This window comes from Alligator sinensis, unplaced genomic scaffold (genome assembly GCF_000455745.1).
Source record: "Alligator sinensis unplaced genomic scaffold, ASM45574v1 scaffold987_1, whole genome shotgun sequence".
In the NCBI taxonomy this organism is placed as follows: Eukaryota; Metazoa; Chordata; order Crocodylia; family Alligatoridae; genus Alligator; species Alligator sinensis.
In genome coordinates this window covers 111,771-118,801 of record NW_005842574.1, presented here as the reverse complement: position 1 = coordinate 118,801, position 7,031 = coordinate 111,771, and the positions used below count along the sequence as shown (strand labels likewise).

The window sequence follows — 7,031 nt, the reverse complement described above, 5'->3', positions numbered from 1 at the left end:
GCCTTCCTCACCAAGCTGTGGACGCTGGTGGAGGACCCCGACACCGACTCGCTCATCTGCTGGAGCCCGGTGAGTGGCCGCCCCGCCTCCCGGGGGGGGGCTCGGCCTGCTCTGAAGGTCCTCGTGGGGCCTGGGGCACCCAGGGTCCGTCACAGCAGGCTACAAACCCGCTCGAGGGGCGTTGCACGTTGCCAAGCGTTCACGTTATAGCCGGCCGACTTTTATTTTTTTGTAGCTGGACAGCCATTTTTATCCTGCGAGCGCTACTTTGCACCCGTGGCCCGTCGAAACCGTGCCGTACGGTTCGCCAGTTAACGGTGTGATGATTACTTCACATGCGCGGCTGCTCTTCATTTGCACGTGCGGCCGGTCTAAACGTATCACCTGATTTGCCCATTAACAGTGCAATGATTACTTTGCACGTGTGGCCAGTGCAAGTTGATTGCACGATTCACTAGTGAACAGGGCGACGATTGCATTGCATACGCAGCCGGTCTTCCTTGGTGTGTGTGGCCAGTCTAAATGTACTGTGTGATTCGCCAGTTAATGGTGTGGTGATTACTTTGCACGTGTGGCTTGTGCAAATTTATTACCCAAGTCACTAGTTAACAGTGCAGTGGTTACTTTGTACATGCGGCCCGTGCAATTTTAGTTAACAGCACAGTGGTTACTTTGCACATGTGGCCAGTGCAAATTTATTGCACGAGTCACCAGTTAAGTGTGATGATTATTTTGCACTTCAAACCAGTCTAAGCGTATTGTGCGATTCACCATTTAATGGTGTAATGCTCACTTTGCATTTGTGGCCAGCGTAAGTTTATTGCAAGATTTGCTAGTTCATGGTGTGATGATTACTTTGCACGTGTAGCCAGTCTAAATTGATCACACGATTCAGCAGTTGAGTTTGATTATTTTGCACATGTGGCTCTTCTAAATTTATTGACCAATTCTCCATTTAATGAGGTGAAGATTACTTTGCATGTGTGGCTGGTCTAAACATTGTGCGATTCACTAGTTAATGGTGTGATGATTACTTTGTAATTGTGGCCAGTGTGAATTTATTGTGCAGTTCACCAGTTAACAGTGGTGATTTTACCTTGCACTTGTGGCCAATCTTACTCGGCTTGTGTGGCTGGTCTAAACTTACTGTGCAATTCAGTAATTAAGAGCGTGATGATTATTTTGCATGTGTGGCTGATCAAACTTTATCACCCAATTCACTGTTTAATAGTATGATGATTACTTCGCACTTGTGGCTGCCCTTACTTTGCACGTGTGGCCAGTCTGTATTGTGTGATTCACCAGTTAATGGTGTGGTAATTACTTTGCATGTGTTGCTGGTCTAAATTTATTGTACAATTCGCCTGTAAATTGTGCCATATACGTGACTTGTAGCAGGGGCCTGGTCTAGGCCTATGCAGTTTAGAAAAGAGATCCTTGAGGGAGAGATGTGATAAGGGTTTACAGAAGACAAAATGGCAAAGAGCAAGTCAATAAGGTTTTATTATTGACACTCACCATGCAAGAATGTGGGATCGTGAAATAAACCTAGGAGGTAGTCCATTTAAAACTAACAACAGGGGTTTTTTTGCACAGCATGTCAATAGTCTGGCTGACAGTTTAGCCAGATTCACAAGGGATTGGACACATTCTTGGAGGCAAAGGGCATCAGTAGCTATGGGGCACGGGCTCTGCATCAGACATGCCTGGACCCTACATGCCGTAGGCTGCAAAGGAGAGAGGAACAGGGGGAAGTCCGTGGTCAACCCAGTTCACTCTCCCTTCCAGCCTCTGCTCTCTGCCACTGTGCCATACAGGACACTGGGCAAGGTGGATCTAGCGCAGAGGCAGGGGGGGGCCTGTGATGGGCCCCATTTCCCAGCAGCCCCTGCCTGTGTATCTGTGGCTGGCTTCCATGGAGACCCCAGCAGGGGCAGTGCTGTCACAGTGCAGGGCATAGAGACCAGCCCCAGCAGCGCTGGTAGGGCGCACAGCCGGGCAGAGAGCTCCTCCAGAGCTGGGATCTTGTGGCTGTGACAATGTGGTCCAGAGCTGGGGCAGAGCTACTGTCCACTGCCCACATGCCCCAAACAGGGGTGTGCAGGCAGCAGTTGGCGGCTCTGCCCCGGTTCTGGACCACACCGTCATTACTGCAAGATCCTAGCCTCAGCCGCAGAGCAGCTCCCCGCCCAGCCCACACCCTGCCAGCACTGCTGGGTCAGACTCCATGGAAACCCTGGCCCCACACTGTTACAGCGCCACTGTTGCTGGGGGCTGCTAGGAAATGGAGCCCAGCTGCTGGCTGAATCCCCCATTTTGCTCACCCCTGATCTAGGGTCTGACCCAGTAAATGGCAGTTCTTATGTTCACTAACTTTAGTTAATCATTTTTATGACATGATACTTACTTTGCAAGTGTGTTCAGTCTCCATTTAACCTGCAATTGACCAATTAATTGCATAATACATGTACCATAGCAGGGGCTGGCATAGTCCATGGGAAGACCAGTCTCCATGAACAGGGAGGCCCTGTGTTATAGTTGGGAAGGAGTGGGAGACATTTTTTCAGCTGTTTTCCGAACTAGGTGGTCAGTTTTCCTTTAGCAGTAGTTAGCCACATTCATGTGAAGTCAAGCAAAAGGCAGGGTAGATTTGCACCTTACAGGTTAACTACATTAGAGCTGACATATAGCACAAATTTCCTGAACTGGAGCTCACTTTGTCATTCCAGCTCCTGAAAACTTGTGCTGTATGTATATCTCTAATTTAGCTCATTTATAAACTACAAGCCTACCTGTCTTCCAGTTTTCCTTGTCCAGTTCTTTTCTTCTATAGAATAAAGACTTCTGCTGTTTGTTTGGTTGGCTGTCTGTGGTAAAGTATGATATTCCAAGCAAACCTCTCTGGGTTTCTCCTCTCCGTAGAAATTTTGTACAACCCTGAAGAGAGCTATTCTGGAGCTAGCAAAGATTTCCTTGTAGCAGCTATAGAGTCTGCTGTGAGGGCAGGTTGAGTTGAGGCTTGTGGGGAGGAGGAGTCATCCTGGGGGAAACCATAGTCTGTTCCTTGAGATTAACAGCAGGTAGTTAGAAAACTGGAGCTCTGAAGGACCGCCCCAGTCGGGTCTGTGACGCTTCCTTCATATCATAACTTTTTTTGTGCTTTAGCAAAACGGTCTCCATTTTCATTGTGATAGGAGCTGGCAGAGAGCTCCTGCTATCTGACTGTCATGTGATGATGCAGACTTTTGCATCTCATTGCTAATAGGTTGTTTCACGTTCATATAGCATTACTCCTTGACACACAAGAATTGGCACAAAATAGTCACTTGTTCTATGGGTAAATTAAAAAAGGAAATTTAACATTTGGCTCTTATTGTTTACATTCCCACATGTTGTGTCATGCCGTAAAGGTAGCTGAAGCAATTACCTGAAAGACTTAAATTGGTGTATTTGGAAATGAGATGTGGCATTAACTTTGCTTGTATAGGTTAGCTGGACCGAAACAGTGGGAATTTTAGGCCTCTTTGCATACATGGACTTCTTAACATCTCAACTTCTGAGATGCAGCTTGTGTCCTAATGTAAACCAGACTGCCTGCCTGCTGGCACTCAGATATTTTGGTTTGGTTACTGCGCCAAGTTGCTTCATTTCTTTGAGTTTCTTTGTATTTGAAAGATCATTGTGAGGGTGCTTGAGGGAAGCTAAATTTTACACAAGAGCACTGTATTAATAATATTTGAGCTCTAGAAATCTTGCTGTTCTTTTATGTCAATAGTAGAGCTTTTAAAATCTTGTTTTAAGTGCAAGCAATAAGAAAACAGTGGTCAGTACTGCCTTTGTGGTGAGTAGTTAGTTTTTGTTCTCACTGTCTTCTCCCACCATTTTTCTCTGTTCTTTGCACAAGCACTTTGTTCCATTTAGCAAGAAATAACCATACCGCCTTGTGCTATGCACTGCGCTAGTACTGGGTAAGATGTAAAACCCAGGCTCATAACTTTAAACTTCAATGCTCACTCTCATAAAAAGTAGTCATTAATCTTGGTGTCATTCTTGAGCAGGGGTGGGCAAAATGGCAGATCTGGGCTGGCAGCTGGACTCCATTTCCCAGCTGCCCCTGCCCATGTTGCTACAGCTGGTTTCCATGGAGACCCCAGCAGCAGTGGGGCCCTGACAAAGGGGGGTGGGCTGGGTTTCCATAGAGACTGGTCCCAGCAGTGCTGGCAGGGTGTGTGTCCAGGCGGGGAGCTGTTCCATGGCTGGGCTCTTGTGGCCATGACAGCATGGTCCAGAGCAGGGTCAAAGCCTGCCTGCATCTGGATGCCCCGCCTCTGGACCATGCTGTCACCACTACAGGATCCCAGCCCTGGAGCCGCTCCTTGCCCTGGAGCAGCAAACCCTGCCCCTGCTGCTGGGGTTTCCATGGAAACTGGCTGCAGTGAAGCTGTCGGGCTACTGGGAAATGGAGTCCACCGCAGACCCAATCCGGCCCGTGGGCAGACTTTGCCTGCCCTCATTGCAAGCAAAATGTAATTCATTGTGGAGTTTTACTTAGGATACAGTCATTATTCATTTACAAACTTAAGCTGTTGCTTAATTACTGTTTGCTGTAAGTAGCTGCTGTGTTCCACTCTAAAAGTGGAAGCATTCATAGCTGTAGGAAGTAATATCTCTTCATGTGCTTTTTGGGGTTGAAAGAAACTACAGGCAGTCCTCGGATTTATGGCACATATGGTTCCTGAAAACCGGGTCTTAAGTCAAACCATTGTAACTCAGAACCAATTTTCTCATAAGAAACAATGTTATAAATGGGGGATTGGTTCCTGAACCAAGGCCCAATACCCTATTTTACAAGGCCCAATACCCTATTTATACACCTACTGGTGTACAAAATACACCAGTATATCTATTAGAGATGAGTAATTACTCCATCAATTAGAGATAAGCTACATTAATGTATTTATATTGTAAATAGCAATTATATTGCTTTGGAAGGACTTTGAGGTGACTTTGCTGGACTTTTTGAAAGGCTCTTGGTTGGACTTTTTGAAGTCTTCTCAGGAGTCTTGGCTGCAGGCTTTTCTAGAGTCGACTTTTTGAAGTCTTCTCAGGAGTCTTGGCTGCAGGCTTTTCTGGAGTCTTGTCTGCTTTCTTAAAGAAAGTGTTCAAAGAAGTTTGAACAGACGTTCTCCAGAGAGATGAGCGACGCAGCAGAATTGTTCGCTGGCGTGGCGTTGCATCTGATCAAGCGTTGTTAAGTCGAAACTGACGTCACAAAGTTGAAACAGGGTGTCCATTTATAAACCTCGTAAGTGCAAAACGTAACTCGAAACGTAAGTCAAGGACTGCCTATATATATACAGTGGTTATTACGTGACTTGAGTCAGTTTGCACAGTCTTCAGATGCAGTTATATAGCTCAAATTAGAGGTGCACCGATAAAGATTCTTTTGGCCAATATCAATGGCTGATTATTAACCAGCCATACTGTTCGATACTGATCTGATAGCCAATATGCAACTCGGCAGCTTGGAGAGCAGCTCCCCGCCAGTATGTCTATGGGGGAAGGGGTGTGGGGCAAATAGAGGCCCCCACAGTGAGTGAGAGAGTGGGGCTAGAGCAGGAGCAGGCGCTGCCCAACCAAGGCAGTGAATATGACCCTTCTGAGAGAGGGGTGGACTTGTGGACAGCTTGTCTGGGGCATGGGGGGTGGCTCCCCGCCACTGCGTGCACCTCCAGGGGAGGCATGGGGGGCATGTGCCCCCCTGGATCTGTATATTATATCTATACAAAATTAAGAGTATATGGTTTGAATACAGTGAACTTATGCACGACACATGTTTAGATTCAGCAAATGTCAGTCCAGAAATGTAGTCGGTCTGTTTTTCTGGATTCAGGTTTGTTGGTATCAGTGCTTTCTCATACACAGAGCATTGAAAGTAATCATTTTGCACTGTGGTTGCAAACCGTCTGTATGTGTGTCTTGTGTGAAGTCTTGGAGGTATGCGTGGATCCTGCCCTAAGGAACTTGCACTCTTCTGCTGAAAATGAAACTCAGAAACAATGCAGCCAGTTGTTCTCAAAGGTATGCTCTGTTGTCCTTTCCCAACCCCACGTATGATGAACTAGGCTGAGGGGCTCGGCACGAGTCTGAAGAAGACCAAGTCTTTGGAAAATATACGTTACAGTGAGGACTAAGCCTGTTGGCTCTAGTGAAAAATAATGCTGTTCTATCCCTTTTTGGGGAATAAGGCCACCTTGTGCTGTTCGTTGTGTGTTATGCTTGTTTGCACTACTGTCAATTCACAGTTTAATTAACAGATTCAGGGAATGACAGTTTGAGTTGTTTTCTCCCTTCCTCACCTCATTTCCCATTAGATGTTGTGGGTATGTTCCTATTTGGTCATCTCTGTGTGTTCCTCTGGTCTTTTTGTCTTCCTTGGTTCACCTTTATCCTTCTTTACTTCCTTGGGTTTGCCATCTATTTCCATATGTTTCTTGCTACTGCTTCATCCAGTTTTCTCAAGAAACTATTGTAAGTAAAAACTTTTCTTCCAACATTCCCTCTCCTTTAATCCTGTGACCCTGTCCATGTCCCTCCTTTTAAAAGGATCTTCAGCAACAGGAAGACCTCTTGTGTGTTTCAGGTAAGGGATTCAATCTGGAGGAAGCATGGAAGGAAACTCCCTTTTGGATGGAGGGTTGAAGGGAAAAAAAGGCACCAATTAACTCCTTTTTTTTCTTCTTTCTTTCTACAATGTCCTGTTCTTCTACTCTGAGAAATCTCCAAAATAACATTCCACTGAGTTGTTTTTCCCTGTGACTTCCCTATCAACTTTTCTCAGCATATGTTGGTTTGCCAAATTTCCATACAGCAGATCCATCCTGGAGTTGGAAAGTCCTTCTGGCTCTTTCACCCGCTGTTAGCATCAAAGGTTTTGCAGGGCGGACCCCATCCTCAGACATACACGCCCTCCTGATGTTTACACCTGTGCAAACCCGTACCCTTAAGTGAGTTTCCACAGATGTAAGCTC

General features: G+C 46.2%; 1 protein-coding gene across 1 annotated transcript in view; it reads left to right on the top strand.

The window, feature by feature from the left end:
* Positions 1-6: 6 nt before the first annotated feature.
* HSF1 (heat shock transcription factor 1) overlaps positions 7-7,031 on the top strand; it is a 90,988-nt gene continuing 83,963 nt past the window's right edge. The window contains exon 1 of the mRNA XM_006032463.2: positions 7-69. The gene's annotated coding sequence lies outside the window, so the exon portion shown is untranslated. The remainder of the gene's footprint in view (positions 70-7,031) is intronic.